This window comes from Castor canadensis, chromosome 13 (genome assembly GCF_047511655.1).
Source record: "Castor canadensis chromosome 13, mCasCan1.hap1v2, whole genome shotgun sequence".
NCBI lineage: Eukaryota > Metazoa > Chordata > Mammalia > Rodentia > Castoridae > Castor > Castor canadensis.
In genome coordinates, this window is record NC_133398.1 from 121,206,458 (window position 1) to 121,228,246 (window position 21,789).

General features: G+C 40.8%; 1 long non-coding RNA gene and 1 pseudogene across 1 annotated transcript; one reads left to right on the forward strand and one right to left on the reverse strand.

Annotated features, from left to right (window-relative positions):
* Positions 1–13,375: 13,375 nt before the first annotated feature.
* LOC141415720 (uncharacterized) lies at positions 13,376–15,956 on the reverse strand. The gene is made up of 2 exons (XR_012440662.1): positions 15,784–15,956; positions 13,376–13,618 (listed from the first exon to the last, which is right to left on the reverse strand). It is a non-coding gene; the product is annotated as an uncharacterized lncRNA (long non-coding RNA).
* A 2,175-nt stretch (positions 15,957–18,131) lies between these two features.
* Positions 18,132–19,357, forward strand: LOC109676968 (POU domain, class 4, transcription factor 2-like; annotated as a pseudogene).
* The last annotated feature ends 2,432 nt before the right edge of the window (positions 19,358–21,789 follow it).

Here is a 21,789-nt window from a genome sequence, read left to right on the forward strand (position 1 = left end):
GACACAACTTGCAGGGCTCTTCTTAGTACAGAATAATCAATATCTGTCAACTGCTGTAACCCCAACATGTTTGGTCTCAGAAGGAAAGAACATCTCCAATGCTTTCCTGTCTCTTTTTGTGTTGCCAGAAAACCCAGGCCAAATGGCAGGGACAGTTATGTGGCAAGAATCTCAACTTGCCAGAGGAAGGAAAATGAAATCAGGAAATGTTAAAATGAATCTACAGCTGAGGTTTTTTATAATACCCCACCCATAAAGAAAAGCAAATGATAAAGTTGTAGTTAAATATCTAGCCCCAACTGCAATCAAACTATTTTTCTTAGTTTCGCTGAGGTTAAACATTAGTGACTTAATGGGATCACAACACTGTTGCACAAAATGAAATGAAATTTAATGGAAAAAGTATTTTGTATATTATTCTGATGTGTTTGCACTTTTTCAGAATTATTTCTCTTTAAAATACAACACTACTGATCATTAAGGAGATAAAATAATTTTCAGGGGGAAATAATTAAGAACCTAAAGGTATGGTCATATATATTTTAATTTCATTGGTAAAATTAGCCCTGTAAATAGTCTTATTCTAGAATTTCTATGATGGCACTTTTACATCATTTTTGTGTAAATTATATATCTAGGACAACATATTTCGATATCCAAATAATGATTCATAAAATGCTTACTTGACATTTGAGCCTCAAATAAAATTTCTCACTTCATTATATCATTATTTTTTAATGTTTTTCCGTCATTGGCTTTTTTTCGAAGGAAGGGTAAAATTAGTGGTTACACCTATAATTATTCATAAACCATGTATCTCAATTGCTTCCATTTTTCCTCTATAAAATATTCACAAAATATACACTGAAATCTTTGAAAATTATCATTTGTTTAATGTTTTTTGACAGACATAAAAGCAATGCACACACTACCTAATAAGGGTGTTCACCCTGTTATTTGAGCAAGAAAAAAAATAAACATGTTTTCATTAAAGCACACAAAAATATTACTAGAAAAATTTGGGCTACATTTCATGAACTTGAAAGTTATTTTCACGTTGTTGCAACCTTCTTGTTGCAATTGGTCTGACAGGCCAATAGGTCTGACAGTTGCTCCATGCATATCTGTAAGATTACAGAAGTGATATTGGCAGTTGACTGAGTAGTCTTTAAAACCAACTCATACTTGACAACAGATTTCCTAGAAATGGCCTTTCATGAAGACTGAAGAAATTGAGACTTTTCTTTCTTTTTTTAGGTTTTGTTGGTTGATTTTAGATGTAAAAATTAAGCCAAAATATTCCACTGTGAGAAGACCTGCCTTCTCAGCTGGCTGTTATCAATGTCACAATTACAAAAGTAATTTTTAGAGCACACGACCAAACACAACCTGTTCCAAAACTTTTACGCACGCCCCTAGTTTTTCGCAAGTACACATCCCCCGCTTTTTCTCAAGTACACATCCCCCGCTTTTTCTCTTCCCCTCGAAGGTCTTGGATAGTGGCAGTGAGGGTGGATCCCCCTCTGACTTCGTGCGCTCCCCAGAAAATCTGAGCCCGGATGCTAATCAGCTGCTCTGCCCTGATGAACACGACTGTGTCACATGTAGGACCGGACTACAAAGCCCAGAATGCCTCGCCCCTCCCTGATCAATGAGGGTTTATTTAAATGATCTCTGAGGTCTGGACCCAGGCCAATCAGCTGTCAGGGCTCATGATAAATCGCAATGCATTATTGATAATAATAATTACTGGGACATGCGCGTTCTGGCCAAAGGGGGGTAAATTTCCCAACTCCAGGAATTTGTGGCGGAGAGGGCAAATAAACGCGGCTCTCCCGGCGCCCAGTGCTGATTCTGGAACCAAGGTGTGGGGACTCCGGGCCCCTCGGGGTAGAGAGGCAGCTTCACTTCCCCCGCACCCCCGTCCTTGCAGATTTTACACTTTTTTTTCTCTTCCCTCTTGTGTAATTTCACCCCCACTCTCTCCCCTCTTATTGTAAAGCTGACCCCTCACTCTGGCTCCCTCAATTCTAAAAGGGTCTCTCTTGTCCTCAGCGACTTAATTGGTTCCACTCCCTCACTAGCAGCCCCCCCTAACTTAGGCTCCCCCTCCCTCTCTGGAGCCACTTTTAAAAGAAAGAGACCCCAGGGATCCCCACCAGAAATTGAGACTTGATAAAGAAAATGGCTTCCAAGCTATAGTGAGATATGACATAAACCAACAGCCTTGGTTTTTGCAATAGAAATGAATAGAGCCAATGGTTCTGACTAGAAGCTGGACCTTATCATATTTCGAGTTGCTGACTAACCCTATTTTCTAGGCTTTAGGTGAAAGATTCTTCTATGCATGTATATTGCTACAGTTTTCCTGTGAGCTACACATTAGCTAGATTGCTCAGTATTGTTGGCTGGAGCTAGACTTCTCATCTTTGTTTCTTATGGCAAGATTTGAACAAACTACTTCTCTATGTCTCTGGTTCCTCTTCAGTCAGATGGACTTCAGAGCTGTATTCATTTCATATTGTTGACTTGAGGCTTAGATGAATGTATACATATGATGTTTTATAAGTATGTCTGTTACAGAGTAGGCATTGTCACTGACTGCCATCATCATCATTGTGTAGAGCAGAGATTGGCAAACTGTGACTCTTGAGCCAAATCTGTTTATCTGATTTGTACAATCTTCAAGCTAAGAATGTTTTAAATATCTTTAGTGGGTTGTAAACCCTTTAAAGAATAGGCAGCAGAGACATACATGGATGGCCTGTAAGGCTAAATACTGGCCAATTAACATAAAAAGCTTGCCATCACCTTGACTAGAGGGTGATTATTTAATTGGAATATTTAGTCCATTCACATTTAGTGTAATTACTGGTCTACAGTGTTTCAATCATCCATACTACTGTTTGTTTCTTCTGGTCATTGTCCCTTTTATTTACTTTCATGTCTTCTTTTACATTAGTCAGGCCTTTCAAAATTTTAAATTCCCCCCTTTGTTTTTATCATTCTTTTAGTAGTTACCTCAAGATTAAGCTGGGTGTGGTCACACTTGTAACCTCAGCACTGAGGTGGCTAGCATAGGAGGATTGTGAGTTTGAGGCCAGCCTAGGCTGCATAGCAAAACCCTGTCTCAAACAAACAAACAAGATGGCAACATACGTCTATAGCCTACACTTTGCTATACATTAGTATTTTGTCATTGCTTCTATAACATAAGGATCTCAAAACACCTTAACTCTGTTTAACTCTTCCCATCTTTCTGTACTATTTGTCGTGTATTTAAGTCTATATGTTTTTATATCTATCCCACTGTAATCTTTTACACTTCTTTTTATTTTTTCATGAATTTCAACATCTGTCTTGTCATTTTCCTTGTTCTTGAATGACTCAATTTTGAATTTCTTTGGATATACTTTGGTAAAAAATTCTTTCACCATTCTGTCAGCATTTGTCTGAAAAGTATTTTATCTTCATTTTAAAGCATATTTTTCTTAGTTATTGAGTTATAGATTGGCAGATGTCTTTCAGCATTTTAACGATCTTATTCCACATCGTTTTGGAAAGTCTGCTTAATGTCTTGCTGTTCCTTTGAAGTTCATGTGTTTTTCCTCTGGCTAGGTTAAAACTTTCTCTTTACTTTCAGAAGCATTGCTATAACTACCTAAAATTTGTTTTCTATGTTTCATCCTTCTGGGTGTTTGTCAGGCTTTTTTGAAGCCATGGTTCTTTTTGTGTCTTCATCCTCTTTACTCCATGACAAGTTCAGATTCATATTTCAACAATCCTATCTTCTTCTGTATCTAATGTGATAATAAACACACATAAAATGTGAGGGAGTTTTGAGACAGGATCTCACAATAAAGTCCATGATGGCCTCAAACCCTTCATCCTCTTTCCTCAGCCTACCAAGTGCTAGAGTTACATTGGGTGATGTCGTTCCCGACTCCGAGTTCTTAAAAGCAATTATTACTTTATTCGCTTCTAGAATTTCCATTTGTAGTTTTAGGGATTAGACTATCATCTAGTTTTTAAAGCGATATGAATCATAATGTCAGAACACTTAAATATCTGGACCACTTACAGGGTACATTTCATCATGTTATTCCTAACCCTCTCCTTTGTCATTTGTTCTTATTCCCTGGCATGGCTGCTAAGTTTTCCATAAATGCCATACACTGTCTAAAAACTCTCCCCTTCTAGCATGCTTCATCTAGGCAGCATGTTCTTAAACCAGGACAAATCAAACACTGTACCAACTTTTTGGGAACCTTGTGCTTTGAATTATCTTCCTTAAAATTTTCTAACTTGTCCTTTAAGTTAGCCAGAAACATTACTGTAATCCAGGCAGGTCTTGCTGAGTGCAGACCTGGTCTGATATGGGTTCTAGTTGCTAGAAGCACTACCTTTGGTTTTCCAGTTCCTCTTCTATTGCCAGCAGGGCTGTTTGGGCAGTGCTTCCATGTCTACCCTGAGACTTTGTGGACCCTGGGCCCTATTTCTGTCCTCAGGTTGTTTTTAGACCCTCTACTCTTATACACATGTTCAACCAGACACCCCAGAGAGTTCCATGATTTAAGCCTAAGGGGTCATCATTGGTTCTTTGCCAGACACTTGTTCTAGGAGGGCAGCCTGACAATTGGATCACTACTGATGATCACTGTAGAATTTCTTTCACAGAATAAAACAAGATTAGGTCCCCAGAATTCTGCTGTCACTCTGATTTTGGGTTACTCTCACTGCATTAGACACAACAGGAGTTCATTATTATGGACCATCAGTGGCCCACTGCCAACCTTTGGACTTGAGCCATGTCTGAAACTGTGCATTGACTTTTGCTGATCTGCTTTGTGACCAGTGTTACCTCAAGTCTATGGCACTCAAAGGAACTGGGGCAGGAAGCGATGGAGGACTAATATTTTCCTATTTGCTTCCAGCTCTGACCCCATTGATGGTTATCCCATCCTCTTTGCAGATTGTATCACATGCCAGGTATCTTAGATGGCCATGTATTTGTCCTCTGAGAGTTTTTGAGACCTGGCTCCACCATGGCAATGGGCTCTTCTCTTGCTTCTGTTCCTAGACAGTCAGATATGCTGATGTCATGTCCTCCTGGACTGCTTTTATCTGTGATGAAAGAGGAATATGTATACTTGAGTGAAGTGAGACCATTTTTTTTTTCTTCTGATATGGGCCTCATGTATCCTCCCTGCCAGTGGTGGTGTATGGAGGGCAGAGGTATGTGCAATGCTGAAAAAGATCACAATCCAAAAAGGCACTTATCCTAAAAAGTTCAAGAGAAAATGGAGACAGAATATGTCGTTCTACACCTATTCTACAAAATTATAAGCAGTAAATTTTATATTACCTGAAAAATTGTAATTCACATTTTTCTACAGATTATGGGTAAAACTTACTTTTTATGTCATCATCAACAAAGCATAATAACATTGACAGGTCAATGGAAGCCAGTATTCATGGCAGCAGGATGGATGATGTGGCATCATGAACAATGATGCAATCTACATTAAACAAACATTGCATTAAATAAACTGCAGTAGTAGAAGCATCTATACTGTTCAACATGACCAGGTTCCAAGGAGCTACATTTTCCTTACAGTGAGAAATGTAATCAGTCCAGAACGGTATATTTCACAATAAAGAGCATGAAGAGATGGCTCCTGGACACGAACAGTAAAAGGTGGTGTCTGCATACTGTGAAGAAACAATGTTTACCACACACACATAATAGATAAGAAGATACAGACCTCTTCTCTATCCATCATTCTAACTCATCATCAATAAATCACTGTTTCTCACATAGGTCTATGGATTTTATAGTAAGTACATTTCCTAATCAGACTGATTATGTAGGTAAAGCTCCATGCAATATTTGCTAGTGACCCCATATCTCAAAGATGGTCCCATAGCCAGGGTTTTGATTGAGATCCTAGCAGGTTTCACTCTCCTTAGCATTCACAGCCCTAACTTTCAGGGAAGTTTAACTCAGCTCTTTGGCCTTCCTTTGGTCCCTGAGGTTTAGATGATAGTAGAATTTCATTCTTCTTTCATGGCCCAGCTACTCTGCCTTCCTGACTGTCCCAGCAACCAGAAAATATGTTATGTAGAAAACACACCATAGATTTGGTGTTCTTGAGTTTCAATATGTCATGCTAGCACAGGCAGCCATGGAAGTTCCTCTGACTTCTCTTTCCCAGTGAAGCCCCTGTACCTGCACCATGTGTGGTTTGCAGCTCAGTCCCTGAATCAACAAATGCCCCCCAAGGGGAGGAACAAAAGAGCTTTTAATCTTCAATTAAGAAAGGCTCCTTATTACCTAAAATTTTAGTTCTTCCAAAGTTCATTGCTTCCACAGTTTCCCAATGTCTTATGAATTTTCATTTTGTAAATATGCATTTTTTTGTTTTAGTTGCTTTCACAGAAGCAACGGGCTACTCAACAGGATATTTTATACAATTATAGACTGTTAAAAATAGCCACATTATTTCACAAACTACTCCTATGGGATTTCCCAGCAAGCTTCTTGTCTTCTGAAGTCCCTGGATAAAAATGGTCACCAACCTTTATGTTTAAGTGTCCCATCCAACTTCACCAATCTCTTAAAACTCCGTCACTACTATTTTTGTCTTTAGGCCTGAATATTGTAAGACTTAGCAAGTATGCAGCAAGTTGTGAGACATCAGGCCCCCTCCTTACTGTAGACTCCCAAGGTAGCAATGGGTGATTCCTTAGGTACTTTTCTCCTTTACCCCAAACCTAGCAATCTATCTTGACAATGTCACAGTCATATACTTACTATCAATCAGCTACTGTGGCATAGAGTCTAGTGCATAATAGACCCTCCATAAATACTTTTTAAAACTAAATGATGAATGTGAATAAAGAAAATTGGTACATTTGTGTGCCAATTGCATTGGCAATGAAATGAAACTTCAATTATGATCATCTAATTTTATACTTTACCTCAATTTAGCCTATTTGCTTTAACATTGAATAGTATCTTTACCCAAGAATCAATATAAAGCATAGTCATCAGGGAAATCATAGAGAAAACCTAATTTGGAAAATTAGGTTGATAATCTGAGAAAATAATTTGTGTTGATTCCACAAATTCAGTTACAAATTAATTTCATAATGAAATTAATTTTACTGCATTTTCCCCTAAACAGTCTATGTGACCATTTGCTTATAAGAAGAGTAAGGAGACCTTTTAGTTTTTTAGGGTTCTCCATGATGAGTTTCAATTGAAGAAATATTTGAATTTAAATTAGTAACTAGTAGTTAATTATTAAGTAAAGGACACTATGAGATGTTAAAGAGAAATATATGGTTCATATAACTCTTGCCTTACATTAAAACCAACCAACCTTCTGTGTATGGTCCACTGTCCATGTGTTCTTTGATTGACGGAAGTATACGTTCACATATTGACATTAATTTAGACTTGAATCTTTGTCTTGAGAAGTGATGTGATATGTGTGCAACTGAATCCTTGTTTCTAATCGCCCATCCAGAAACTGTTTGCGCAGATACTCATGGGCATAAAATCTTGAGTGTTTTGCTTTAAAGTGAAAATACTGTCTATGCTATCTCCTTGTCTCTGATATGTAAGGGACGGTGGAACCAGTGATCGTCCTTTCTTACGCTGCTATGGGATCTTTTTTCTCATAGTTTGTTTTACTTTTTTATGTGTCTGCAACTAATGGGGTGGTCAAAGATTTAAATTACTGTACCATCTTGAGCATAAATCCGATCTTTGTTGGTTATTGGTTTGTAAATTAAAAATTGGAGTGTGCAGACATTCTCCAAGTATATATTATCTAGGGAGTCCAAGGTAGAAGAATCTTGCTTATGAGAAGAGAGATGCTATTTTAACTTTTTAAGACTACCTTTGACCAAATGTGCATCCTTTCTGCAATAAAAAATTATAAAGGGAGCCAGGTGCTGGTTGCTCATGCCTGCAATCTTAGCTACTGAGGAGGCAGAAATTAGGAGAATCTTGGTTTAAAGCCAGCCAAGGCAAATAGTTTGTGAGAACCTACCTTGAAAAAGCCCATCACAACAAAAAGCCTGGTGGAGTGTCTCAAGGTGTAGGCTCTGGGTTCAAGCCTGAACACTATAAAAATTAAAAATTATAAAGGGTGAAAAAAGGAGTCTGATAGTATTCCATTTCTTATCATATTTCTTACTCTTTGGAAGCATCTTGGTCCAGCACGAGGCAAAGAGGGGCCATATGAATTGCAGTTGAAAATGACTTGGCCCATCTATAAAGGGTCATTTGTGGGATGCTCAGCTAAGTGTGTGATAGTCAAGACTGGCTCCTTTATATAGGTCTATGAGCTTTCCATACTTCAGAGATGTACTATAAAATTTAGATGGAAAGTACTTTCTGATGTCAATTAAATATAATCTCTAATCTATATATTTGGGGCATCTAGTGATGGTGAGTTCAGCTGATGGATCACTTGGTTTAACACTGTAAATGAGAGGTGCAAAGAATCTTACATGGAAAGTGTGCAGCCTGGAAGCTCTGTATCTCAACCTGTTTATAAGTCTGATACTAAGAAGACTAAGTACTCATTGTCAACAATTTGGAAAATTCAAACCACAATGCAACATGCTAATTGAAATTTTTTTTTGCTATTTTCTATCTTTGTATTTACTTCGAACAAAAAGAATCATTGTTTTGTATCACATTTGTCTCACCTTAAAGAATTTCTCATGTCATTAAATTTCCTCTGAAAAGGTAATTATGGTAGCTTTGTAATAGTATGGTTGTGCTACAGTTTATTCACCTACTTATATATTTTTAGACGTTTAGACTGTCTCAATTTTAACTAGTATAAACATCTTTCTCTTTTATCTCAGTGCTACTATAAGTAGTGATCACAAGACACAATGAACTCTTTTAAAGCCTATAGTATGTCAACGAATATTCTTCCCAGTTTCCTTCCTACTAGCCAGTAGTACTTGCTATGGTTTGAATGATGGTTTCTACCCCCAAAAGTCCATGCATTGAAATTTAATAACTAATGTAACAATATTAAGATGTGAAGAGCTTAAGATGATTGAGTTGATTAAGTAATGAAGACAGAGCCCTCATGATGTGATTTAAGTCCTATAGAAGAGCTGGAGGAAGTGGGTTCACTTCTGCTCCTCTGCCATGCAAGGACAGGGATGCAGCAACAAGGCTCCATCCTAAAAGAAATAGAGTAGGCCATCATGTGCACCTTGATCATGTACTTCCAGCCCTAGAACTGTGGGAAATAACATTCTGCTCTTTATATGTTATCCAATCTCAGGTATTTTGTTACAGTAGCATACACTAACATAACACTCTAATGAGCTAAACACATCATACCATCTACCTATGTCTTTGCTAAATAGATACAGATATATAATCTACCTATCTGATTAATAAATGGATATAGATGTGTATCTATCTGTCTATCTATCTATCTACCTATGGTTAGATATGCTAATCAATTTGTAGAATGAGAGAATTTCCAGTTCTCACAGTCTGCAGAGGTTTTTGTTGATATTGTTGTATTACTAGCTAATGTTTAAAAAGGGCTTATTACACATAAGAAAATATGCTAAACCCTTTGGGTTCAAAAGGTTCCTTAATCCATTCAATAGCCTGGGGAAAGAATATGAAATTATTCAGAACTTTCAGACAACATGAGAAATGGAGTTGAGAACTGGTAGAGCAAATACAAAATTCCAAGTTGCAGGCCTGTACCTTTGAAAAAAGTACCACAAAATTTGTAAACGAGGTCATTGGTCTCCAAAGAAGGAGCACCATTAGCAGAAATTTAAGGACTGAAATAATCTTGGCAGAAGTTAAGAAATGATGGGTGATAAGAAAATGAAAATAGTATGTGCAAACTGTCATTTCCAAAATATGATGTTGAAAAAGAGAGACATTGGAGGAGATATTAAAGGAAAGAGACTGAATACAGGTGGATGCTTTAAATCTTTGGAAAAGTTGAACTTCTGGGAATGACTCCCAGAACCACACTGCAGTATTAGCTTGCCAAGAAAGCTGTGAGCTCTATGCAATCAGGAAGGAGTGGAGAAAGGAAGACATCAGGAAAATCACAGACTTCAGGTGTATACCATCTCAGCATACACAACTGTGGGCCTAGAGAAATGCCACTCCTCAGATTCACAGCAGCTCAGCATCAATAACCAACACTTCTGTCTTTTGGTCACAGCCAGCATCTGAGCTGTAGACTGGGAGACATAATTCTTAGTTTCACAGACTGCTCTATGGAAACCATACCAGGAGAATGTTCAGGGCGTTGAAAGTGAAGCTATTGTATTTATTACAGAAGGATGGCATAAATATATAGTAAGGTACAATTTAAAGAAAAATTAGCTCATGTTCTTTACTCTTTCTGGTGAAATCAGCAGTGGATGGACAGAAGTGAAGAAAATGGGTAGCTTGAGGTGGAAGGTAAGGGCAAAAAGATCAAGACATCTGGCAGAGTCACTATGAAATGATTGCTTGTAAATTCTAGCCTAAGTATTAAGTGGTAGCCAGGAGAAATCAATGAAATATGAAGCTAGAAATACATGGGATGAGCATAAAACTGATAATGCCAACTTTGGTCTTGAAAGCCAATGAAGGGGTGCAGTAGGCACATACATCACAAAGTACAAACTATTTGTTCGTTGAGAAAGAAGGTTCTTACTGTTTTCAAAGTACAGAATTCTTCCCATGTTCTAGGGTGAATTGTTGTCTCATATGCTTATCATGAAATACTAGTAAAGGTACAAAGCTACAGCATCCACCAAAGCATATGTGATTTAAATACATTTTGGGGATCTGTATATGCATATCATGGACAAATAGGCAGAGGGACACATTAACACATTTTGGGGTACAAATGTTATAATTTCTGTGTTTGGTTCACACACTTCTGCATATATGAGATTTACAGGCAAATTTTGGACCATATGTAATATTTCAAAAAGAATAAAACTTTAAAGGTGAGCTTGTTGTCATTGTAGTTGTAATGTCCTTTTGCTGCAGTTGAAAGAGAGATAGAAAGAGACAGAGAGAGACAGAGAGAGAGAATGTCCACAAGGAATTCAGCATGTTTTATGCACTCAATTCTTACTTATATAGCTAAGAAGTATTTATAATCCTTGCAATTAACCTATTAGCATTTTTCCTAGAAAAGTAATTTAGTCAGAACAAGAACTTAATACCTAGTTATTAGGAAGACAATGACAATCAAAAGGGGGAGAAAAAGAATAAAAGAAAGAAGAAAACCTTCCCTGCAAAGAAGAGAAAAATCATCACTTAATCAAATTTTCCATCACCAGCAAAACGGCAGTCTTCCCTTCCTTCAAACCATCTGTGCTTGTGTTTACTAGGAGGCCTGGTTTCAGATGGAATATTAAGCAACTTGCACAGATGCAAATAGAGCCCTAGTGAACTGCAAGACAATGAAGAGAGAGTGGATGCGATTTCTAAAAGTTTAAGTACACACACCACTTTGTGAGAGTTCTTGAGTGAAGAGAAATGTTACTTGCCATGATGAGTGGCAGGAGGTAAAAGTCCAGGACAAAATTCCCAAGCCAAGGTGAAAGGCAGCAAGCCTCAGGGAAGCTTCCTGACTCTTAAGGAAGCCAGAGCATGGCCAAAAGTATAGACTTCATAAACACTGCACCCGAACACAAAAGCTGCTAAAAATGACTGGACAAATTCTGCAGAGGGATTTCTGGATTTCTTTCAAATAATTAAGTTTTGATTTGTTGCATTTATTTAAGGTCCAGGAAGCTCAAGGAGCCATGGATTGCAGATGTCTTCACTGATTGTTCCAATGCTTTTACATTTGATTTCATGACTGGGCTTAACTTTAAGAAGAGGTAAATATACAGACCAAGGAAATTCAGTGCAACAAGAAAAGAAGTTTTCTCTGGGCAAGTAAACACAGGTGAGCCTGCAGGTGGACAGAAGGATGAGGTCTGTCTCCTTCCCCCAAGTGGGCACAGGAAGAGGAGGAGAAAAGCAAATGAGTGCATTCAAATGAGTGTGTATGAGTGTTGGCAAGTGTGTATGTGTGTGTTCACAGCAGAGCTTCTGTCTGCATAAATGTGTGGATTCTCATCCCTGCTCCCTGGAGAGTTTAGATTTGAGAACAGAGAACATGACTTCTTTCCCCTGGGCAAATTTAGTTTCTTGGTGCTTGTCATGTTTGCTCCAAATGCTTGTTGTCCTTAATGGGTCTAACTGGCTTTCTTCACCTGTGAGATCTGGGCTCCACTTAGCCTCAGCAAACCCACTAGGCTGAACTATGATGGCACCTAAGAGCCTCAGCTGGCCTGAGGTTGCCAGCTTCTGTGTTCCCCATCTCACAGTCTGTTTTTTTTTGAACCTGAGCCCTGATCTTCTCCTCCACGTAGAACAGAGGGAACCCATGTTTTCCTTCCTACCCTGCCTCCCTCCATATCATGTCCCCTGCCAGGAAGCTATCCTTTATCCAGGATAACCTAGACAGGGTCCTATGGGGCCTGTTTGGCCTACCTCAAACCAGAGCCCAGTCCGAGTCTCCCCCTTCCCCCAGCACATGCTCTCTGCAGTGCTGGTAGCCACTACATTTTGTCCATGCCAGGCCTCCATGGGAAAGAGGGAACCTGTGAACTCCAATTTCCATCAAGAAGGACCTGGGAAATGCTGGTTGTGGAGATCTCTGCAGACACTCTTCTGAGTACTTTCATTGGAAGGTTGGAAGTGAGAGTTAGCTGGGAAAGCATAGAGTAGAGGCTGGTATGGATGTCTAGCATCTTTGGGTGAAAGAGGGGCTCCTTCAAATTCTAAATGAGGGGGACTTGGGGCTCACAGAGAGCCAGTGGAGAGCAAGAGTGATGGAGAGTGGTGCACCTACTCAGAAGAGAAAAGATACTTCAGCAAAATCACAGACCCCTATCTCAACCCATCAGGCCAGTAGCGTGCTCCTTCCCCAGTTCTCAGCCAGGTCCTGGTGTCCCCAGAAGTCTGGTTTCAGGGATCATTCGTTTTCTCTTCTCATTTTTTTTCATCCCAAGGACAAAGTCCTTGGAGGAGTTTAATTCTCATCCTACCACCTCCAGCCACAGAGTTCTAGGTGAGTGCTCTAAGCATTCATCTTCTACTCAGAATCTGAAACAGATGAACTGATCTCCTTTAATTTCCTACAACACAGAAAATGGAATAAGGGAATCCATCCTCTCCCTCTCTTCTCCCCTAATCCCTGTCTAAATCAAGAGCAAATTGGTGCAGGAATAGGGCCAGATCTGCCCTTTGAGAAATCTTTCTTGTAGTCCAATTCAATTCTGTTTGAAATACAAAGAAATCACACTGCCCTTAATAGATTAAATTTTAATAAAACACTTTAGGTATGGTACAATATGAATGGACTGGTTATAATTGTAATAGTCAATTAGGTCCCAGAACTAAGGAGGACACAGTAATTTCTCCACATGGGATGGCTTGGGCGTGGATTGATTTCAAGGTGGGTGGTATCTGCTGTGGGGCCCATGCTGCCAGAAAAGCTTGGTAGATTCCTCCTCAGTCCCTGGGAGGGAGAAGGTTCACATCTGTGTGCATCTGCAGGCAGATGGGACAGAAGCTATTGTCAAACAAAATGGCTTAGGAAGAAGAAAGACAGTCTTCATGTAATCACACAGATGATAATTTCTCATCCTTCACTTTTTAAAAACCAGCTCTCCATATTCTGTTTCCTCAGGTAGGTTTGTAAGTTTGCAAAGGCAGGGTGAGGATCTGGGCTTGGGCAGACCAGGACATATTGAAATCATAGTAAGCAGGCTCCTGTGATGGTGGGGCCATTTGGTCCCCCACCCCACCTTGGGTTTACTGCCAACTTGTAGATATTTAGATGGCCCCTGCTAGCTAGGGAGGTGGGAGTGATGGAAGAAAGCTGGCCCCCTTCTTCCCCCCAAGAGCATCTTCCATATTCCACACTTGCTGAAGTAATTTTCAGCAATACCTGTGGGCAAAACTGAAATGGGTTTTATTTATATTATCATAAGGAAGTTGGTATTCTGGACACTCCTGAAAGGAGAGATTGCAAGAAGAGTACAAGTCTTGGTGATAAAGGAAGAATTGCATTTTCTCTCTAATGCAACACAGTCACTGACATTCATTTGTCACTTTGAGGGGGAGAAGAAGTCTAACTTTGACTCAAGTTTTTAAAAAAATGTGTGTTTTCTAAGGGGAAGGAAATACAGGTAAATAAACTTGTGAAACAGTCTTCAACCACATATCAATTTGCCTCAAGTTGATAATAAGAATTTGTCCATCTGGAGTAGGAGCTATCACTGAGAAAATAGCTCAGAGGAAACAAACAGCTCTTTTCAGGTTAATTAAGGGACTTTGGATTTTAACCATCAGGAAAATATTCTCATGGGAGTTTTCTCCCTTAAAGAACACATCTACTCAATAAATTCCAAATCAAAGTTTGTCCACTTATTTCAATAGTGTCCTCTCTATTTCATGAATTTTTTATACTAGTTTATTGCCATATGATGTGGTGACAAATATTTAACATTTTGTAGATCAGTGGTCAGTTTCCATCAAAATCAAAATTAAATCATATTAATGATATGCATTTCTCAATACTCCCAGGTGATAACACACATTAATACAAGTATTGCAAGTGATTAAGCTCAATGAAGGAGGAGAGGACAAGAAGTCCAAAACACCCCACATATTTGATACTGCAATTGAATTTCAACAAACTGTTTTAACAATGCTTTGAAAAATCCTCATGCTTGTTTTTTTTCTTTACATCTAACTCCAAGTAGTGTTTTGTTCTTCTGTCTACCAGGTCACACCTAATGGGAGAGAAGAATGTTTCCCCGTGGGTTTTCTCCTCGATATTCTAGTACTTGTATGTAAGTACATAAACACACAATTTAAGACCTGCAATATCCAAAAGTTTCTTCTGTGATTCACTTGCTATAATAATCTGGGAATACTGGGTAGGTGAAAACATTTGTTATCCTGTTATTTTCTTTCCATTTATTTCACTTTCACTTCAGCTCTTATTGATAGAAAACACACTAAAATGTTCTTATGGAATTTTATTAGACTTTTGAGATGCTCAACAGTTTATACTAATGAGACTATCTAAAGACTTTTGAAGATTAAAACAACCTCTGTAAATTAGAACCTAATTGGAAGTTTGAAATTATATCACAGATGAAGTGTTCTAATGAGCATGATGATGTGTTAATGGACCAGTGAGATACATGGGCTGTGCAGTTTGGACTGAAACCCTCCAACGCTTGCATGAAAATTCTCTCCCCTATACTGACAATAACAAAAGATTTCTATAGATGTCAGCCTTTCCACAATGACATAAATTTATAGTGCACACAATATATTAGCCCATAGTGCTGTTCAATTTTTTTCATGATCAGAGAACTAATAAATTTGTCAAGATGAATTAAGCATATAAATCAGATGAGGAATAACAGATTACAGAGTAAAGCGCAGTGTCTCCTGAGTCTAAATGAAATTTCAATTTAATAATTTCTTCCTAGTCCAGTCATAATTTGTTTAGAGATGTTGTTCTACTTCTTTCAAAGCACTATTCACACTGTCATTAAATGATACTCGAGCTTTTAATTTTGATTTATTTTATATCAGGAAGCTTGAGACAGTGAGAGGTAAACAATGTTATTTTTGTTATTTACTTGAACATTGCCCTGGCTGTTCTTGAGGTAAAAATTAAACACTTAAGCACTTACTTGAACCATCTGGCAGGAACCAAGTTCATGCATGTCAACTCTCACCTCTCCAAGTCTCATGCCCAGGCTTCTCCAGGCTTACAGTCTGGAACGTTGATCATAAGAACCTCTTTGTCTACTATTTATTATTTTCCCTCACCCACAGGAAGAGAAAGGCAAGCCTGAGAGTGGGGAAGGAAAGCGGAAGGGATTTCTGCCCAAAGGACAAAGTCCAGAGCTAGCTGCCAATACAGTGCTCTGGTGACTCCAGAAGACAGTGTTCCCAACTTGACCCTGCCATCCCTCCTGGAGGAGGTTAGGGGTGAACAGGCGGCCCCCTCCTTGCTTCTATGGCCATGGGGCTTCCAGGTGCAGAGAGACACCCCCCACCCCTTTACACACTGCTTCCTAGGTTGTTTTCCCTCTGGCATGCACCAGTGCATCTCAGGCCTGAGACCTGCTCTCACACCTGCTTGCTCTCCCCAGGCTCCCAGTGCTTGCACATGCTCCTGGTTGGACATGCTCTGGGTTGGACACCCTTGGCTTCCCGCTTTGGGGTCTTGGGGCCTTTTCACTCTTGCTTGCACCCCATGTCTTCTGTGTTCTGGGGGAGGTGAAAGCAGCCCCAAACACCACAGGAAGTAGGCAGAAGATGGGCTAGTGAAGAAGAGGTGCATGTGTGTGCGTGTGTGAGTGTGTGTGTGTGTATGGAGGAGTACCACTACTTCCTTGTTTTGCAAGTGGAACTAAGAGTCAGTATCTACTTCTAGAAAAACTGATCTGTATTGGGACAAAAGTATGTACAAAGTGTAAACTAAAAATAATCTTTCCGGTGTAGTGAGGTTGTGGAAATGAACACAAGTGATGTTTGTTCCAGCCTCTGAGGCATGTGCGTGTGTGTTGGTGGTGGGAGGGTGGGGTACTAATTCTGCAGCACAAGTGGTCTGTAATTTCTGGTCCTCTGTTTATCAATTACTCCTTTGATTGTAGCTAATGAAGAATAAAATCCAGAGGAGGGGTTTGCCAGTGGATCCTCCCAAGACCCAACTCACAGTGTATTGGACACAGGAAGGAGGAGAAGGAGGACCAGAAATGGAATGCAAGGAGAGTGTGTGTATTTGTGCATGGGAGGTGGGGAGTCTTATGCTCAAAGGCAGCACGAATCAGCTCTGTGGCTGCTCAATCCACTGAGAGCTGAGAGAAGTTAAGGGACAGCAAGCCCTGCAGCTCCACTGACCCTTGTCTTTTCTGCACTAGGCACCCAACGGGCCCAGGGGACACGAAGTGGAGCGGGGACCTCAGCGCCCCAGAAGGCTGGAGCTCAGAGCAGCGCCAGAACCAAGGTCGGCCACAGCGTCCACATCCTCAGCAGTGGTGGTGAGCCAGGGATCTGGGTCACTTGAATTGAAGGGGGTGAGAGGTGGATAAAGTCCAGGGGGACACCGGAAACTTACTGGTAAACGGGACTAGAGGCTGTGTGAGGGGAAGCAGCCAGTAAGCGGTGCTTAGAGTAATCCATGGAAAACCCTACCCAAGGTTGGCTTGGGCTATAACTTTATTTGGGAGTTTCTTTTCCCAGAGAGTTGAAAAACTGGCAGAAGAGGCTAGAGGGGCTGGACGCTGGCCCTTAGGTAGGCATTACCTGTTGACTGAAGCACCGACCTAGCTATTTGGGTGGGTTGAGCAGGGGTGCGAATGTAAGTAGGAGTCACCAGTGCCGCGAAGGGAAGGCTACATAGGAGTATTTCAGGGGCCTAGGCAGGTGGTGGGTGCTGTAGGGGACCAAGAAGTGGGTGCTGAGAGACCAGAAGAGACCTGAGACAGTAGGAGCAAGAAGAAAGAAGGACAGGAGAAACAACGCAGGGACCTGTGCTTCCGGATAGGAGAGGGAGGCATGCGAGAGGGTGGGGTGGGCGCCTGGGGCAGGCGCAGGTAGACAGGAGTATTACTGGAAGCTGGGGCAGTTTTGGGTGCTGAGGTCTGTAGCCAGCTCCTCCAGGAGCTGAGCATCCATTCAGACTGACTGCGGAGTCAGCTGAGAGCAAAGCGCTTTTGGCCACTGGGAGCCCAGTTTGGGATAGCACAACTTTCCACTGCGGGTGCCTTCTCTCGCTCTGGAGTGTCACTTCTCAGGAGGATCCCGGAAGCTACTGCAGCTGATCAACCTGGCAGGCAAGATGATGTCCCTGAACAGCAAACAGGCATTCATGATGACTGCCTGCATGTAGAGCCCAAGTACTTGGCACTGCACAGTGCCTCGCCAAAAGGTGCCCTCCGCCAGCTCCCCAGCAGCTCCAACAATGCTGGGGGCAGTGGTGGTGGCTGTGGGCCCGAGCAGCAGCTCCATTAGCAGTGGTGGCAACAGCAGCATGGCAAAGGACTGGGAGGCTATGCAGAGAGCTTGTCTTCCAACCACACCTGTGTGTATTTATGCATGATCACTCTTTAAAGGCACATTTTGAAAGCCCCGTTATCTGCTTGATGTGTTTTTCATTGTCTGCATAGCAAATTCCCCCACCTCTCTTAAGTATTCAGCGGGTCTTGCCTTTTATATTAATATTTATGACCTGGGCTGTTCCTTGCTTGTGCACGTGTTGTGTTGTGTTGTCTGCAAGCTCACTTTCCAACTCTTTCTGTGCTCTGAGCTGCTCCATTTTCAGAACTATTCACCCTTATTATTTTAATGTTCTAGCAATGTGGTAGGCCCAGTGGCAGTGTGGAGCGCTGGGCTGGGACTTCTGGAGAGAGCGTGCACAGTTCCCTGCTGGGCGTAATCTGTGGTTTCTACTTGCAATTGCAGAGCAATATAGTCAGCGCACTGGATGAGAGTGTATCTCACACCACTCAGGGCTGACCGGGCACCCACCACCACCACCACCATCGTCATCATCATCATCACCACCACCATCACCACCAGCCGCACCAGAAGATCTAGGGTGAGTTGCTGGAGCACCTGAGTTCCGGGCTGACTCTGGAAGCCATGGCGAGACCCTATGGTGCCATGGTGTCCATGCTGGCTCACTGGCCACACATGGCAACCATTAGCCCTATGCACGAAGCAGCACTCAGCATGGCCCTTGCTCACCGGCTGTCAATGCACCTGGGCTGCATGAGCAATGGCGATGCCAACTTGTGGGACCTGGAGGTGTTCTCCAAGTGCTTCAAGTAGCAAGGAATCAAGCTGGGGTGACACAGCTGATGTCAGTTTGGCGCTGGCCAACCTCAAATCCCCACAGTGGGCTTGCTTCCCCAGAGCACCATCTGCAAGTTGGAATCACTCACGCTATAACATAAGGACATGATTGTGCTCAAACCCTTGCTGCAGGCATGGTTGGAGGAGACCGAGAAGTCTTACCGGGAGAAACTCAGGAAGCCAGTGCTCTTCAAGGGTGGCCAGAAAAAGTGCAAGCACAGGTCCATCTCAGCATCCAGGAAGCGCTAGCTGGAAGCTTACTTTGCCATCCAGCCACAGTCCTTCCTGGAGAAGATCGCAGCCATCGCCCAGCAGCTGGATTTTAAGAAAAACATGGTGCACATGTGGTTATGAAACCAGAGGCAGAAACAGAAAAGAATGAAATATTCTGCTGGCATTTAGGGAACCTATGGCCTCTCTAGGGGTGGCCCTCTCCTTGTCTCCTCTCTTCTCCCCCTCTGTTTGTTGCCTCTTTTCTTTTGATTTTGGGCACCAGAAACGATTCCAGTAAATGTCAATCCAGAGAAAGCAAGGATTGAAGAGGGAGCAAATGAGCCAGTGAGAGAGCCATTGGCAAGAATGTGGACTGGTATCCCAAAGTAAAGAAAAGTAAAAGATGGGGTTTATCAAGTTGGAGCAAAGTTATCTCTTTGTAACCTCACTTCAGCTTCATCAGAGGAAGTGTGGAACTGGCTGTTTGAAGGAAGACAGAAAGCCTTTTAAAAGTCTGCAAGAATGAAGAAGATAGATTTGTTTTTATTCTTACAGATATCACCCTTGTTTGGGTTTAAAAGTACACTTTGCAGCTATTTTTCAGAAATAGAAATTGATTCCAGACTGAAACTCTAAAGTAAAGTTGATGCTTAATGTAATAGAGACACTTCTAAAGTATTTTGAATTTTAAAAAATGACGGATCTGTATATAGTGGTTCTTACCCCTTCTTCCTTCTCTGCAGTGTTAATAAAAGAGTTGTACCTGCTGTGTTCACCTATCTTGAAAGCTATTATTAGATTATTGCCAAATAACCCTCTGCAGATTATTATGTCTCTAAAAACTTAACTTTGTGCACATTATAATTAAACTGCCTTAGTCTGAGAAATGGGGGAAAAGTATAACTAGTGGTGTTTTAAAAATTTGTTTGATGAGTTTACAGAATTTTTACAGCTTTCCTCTTATACTGTGTTCCTTTGGAACAAGTTGTATATTCTTACTTTGAAGATTGTTTTGTGTTTGTTTTTACTGGTAGTGTCATGATTTGTGAGATGACACTCAGTAATGGATGTCTTAATTGTGTAGACCTGATTCACTGTCCTAGGCATTGTTTACTATCTTACATATTTAATGGGGATTCCCACACTGCCCCCACCACACACACCCTCTCTCACCCACCCCTACACACAGAACTCAAACAGAAGAAGCAGCAATTGGAAGCATGACTGACCCATCATTTTCTATCATTAGGTGCATTTTCCACTTGGTGCTTGCCTCTCCAGCTCTAAGATCTCACCAGGGTATTTCAGTCTTCTAGTTTTCAATTCCTTTGTTGGCACAGTCCCAAAGATGCTGATGAATATTCAAACAAAGGATCAGAGTATCACCTAAACATAAAGATTAGTGACTGCTTTTTATCCAGGGACTCTGGTTGTGCTCATACAGATGTCATTGAAGGATAGATTGGAGAGAAAGATGTACATAGGTGTGTGGAGATGAGAGTCAGAGCTGATCACAAGTATGATAAGAAGGTTTCCCAGGATGGTGATCAGGTATGTGCACAGGAACAAGCTGAAGATGGGCAGCTGAAGTTCTGGATCCACTGTCACTGCAAGAAGAATGAATTATGAGTGATCTGTATTGTTTATATTTTCCACATTGTGGATGAATCTTATGGAAAAGAAATCATGAATAACTTAGTAAGACTAGTAATGATGATGATTTTGGTGATGGTACACCATGTTGTATTAGCAGCACAACATGTGATGTTTTAGAAAATACCCTTCTGGACTCATTGATCTTTGTAATTTAGCCTCCAGAACTCTAAAGCAATCTATTTCTGTTCTTAATTCATAGAATTTGTATTGGTTATGGTGGCCATGTCACTGGAGACTCTCACCACTCTCTCTACACAACACCAGCAAAAGAACACAATTACTTATCAGAATATTTTGTAACACTCATCATGTTTGAGAAGGGTTAGATCTTCTCTGACTAAGCCTGTCATTGTGAAAGTATAGACTGGAAGAATGAGAGCAGGAAGAGAAAGAGTACAAGCATGTATGTGAATGTGTCAATAGGATGACAGAGTGTTCACCAAAGAGGCAAGGGGTTCCTTATTACCTTTTTCATGTTACCTCCTTCCTACTTCTGCAAAATGAACTCCCCAAAATTTAATTTCTCAATAAGAATAAACTAAAGGGCTTTGTGCTCTCTCTCTGGCATCAAGAGGATCATGTGAACATCTTACTTGAATTTGAGGATGGTTAGACAACATGGGGGGAATGGGAACAACCAGGTGAAAGAGGATCATCTCTGGGTTGTGTCTCAGGTTTTGCTTCCAGAATGGGGCAGGAATGCTGGATTACGTCTCATGTTGATTCCTACATCTCTATATCCCTATGGAGATCAATAACCACAGGCTATCATTAGACCAGCTATTTTACTATCATTCTAATCTCAGAAATACATATCCTTAAAGACCAAGACCGAGGAAATCAGATGGGTGTTTTACTGACCCATGAAGCTAGATGTGCACTATTCATTTCTCTCCATTTTTCTGCTCACTTGTATTTTGCAGACTTGCATACCATTTTGTTCATAAATTCTAGTGTTCCTTTGT